The sequence below is a fragment of the Psammomys obesus genome, unplaced genomic scaffold (assembly GCF_907164565.1).
Source record: "Psammomys obesus unplaced genomic scaffold, mPsaObe1.curated_primary_1811, whole genome shotgun sequence".
In the NCBI taxonomy this organism is placed as follows: Eukaryota; Metazoa; Chordata; class Mammalia; order Rodentia; family Muridae; genus Psammomys; species Psammomys obesus.
Genome location: NW_026596134.1, coordinates 751304 through 752680, shown reverse-complemented (window position 1 = coordinate 752680; position 1377 = coordinate 751304).

Below are 1377 nucleotides of genomic sequence, written 5' to 3'. Positions count from 1 at the left end.
CCAGTCAGTCATGTTCTCAAGGCTAAGCTGGACCAGTCATGTTCTCAGCGGAAGTAAGTTAGAAATCAACCACAGAGGGGCATCTAGAGGGTCAAAACATTTGATGATCTTTATGACTCAGGATAAGAAATCAAAGGGAAAGTGGGAAGTTTTTTGAGCTGAGTGAAAATGAAAACACAAGCTCATATATGCTTGGAGGGAAATATAGGTGATGTATCAGCCCAGTTTCCATTGCTGTAACAAAACACCTGAGGCTGGGAACTTTTTATGCACATACGTAACACCATATATTAATATGTGTGTATAATATAGCTATATGCATATATGTGTAGACAAGCATATATGCATCTCACACACATATACACATACATGTATACATATTCAAAATACACTATATATACATATATGTGTACACATGTACATATGCTTCTCACACACATATATTTGTATATAACACACACACATATATTTGTATATGTAAACATGTATATGTATGTGTGTGTATGAGGTGCATCTGTACACGTGTGTGTATGTATATGTGCACGCATATATGTATATAGTTTACTTTGGAGACTGAGAATTCACTACCAGGCGGCTCTATTTGTTTGAAGACCTCTGATAAAGAGCTTCCTGGCAAATAGCATTATAGCCTGAGCATAGGCATGAGAGCAATGATACAGTGAGGCAAGAAGGCACAAGTTCAGGAGAACCTACTCAGGGCCTTGGGAGAACTCCATCAATCCTTCCAAAGGTGCTGCCCCATGACTTAATGCTCTGCCGCTGGTCTCCTCTTAAGCTGTCCAGTCATTCAGCACCACGGCCAGGGCAAGGCTTCTGGCACGTGAGCCTTTGAGAAGCTAGCCACATCCAGAAGACAGCAAGCTCATACAGGGAGCTCTCAAGGCAACAGCCTGAGCGTGCAGCTTTAGACACTGGGAAAAGAAGGACAAACTGAAACCAAAGACGATGAAGAAAATAATACAAAATATAAATTGCTGGGTGATAGTGGTGCACACCTTTAACCCCAGCACTTGGGAGGCAGAGGCAGGCAGATCTCTGTGAGTTTAGGCCAGCCTGGTCTACAGAGTGAGTTACAAAAAAGCCAGGGCTACACAGAGAGTCTCTGTCTCAAAAACCCCAACAATTAATAATAAGTATAAGATAATAATTATTATTATTATGAATCAATGAAAGAAAAGTGACAAAAAAATCAAAGCAGCAAAAAGACGGTTGTCTTAAAGAAGCCATTAAAAACGTAAGCAGCCAGCCCACCTGGTCAAGGGAAGAAAGATGGCATGCATTATCAATGCCAGGAAGAGGTGCGCATCACCAAACACTCCGCAAGCAAACAGCAACAACGCTTGTTCATAAGTCCAA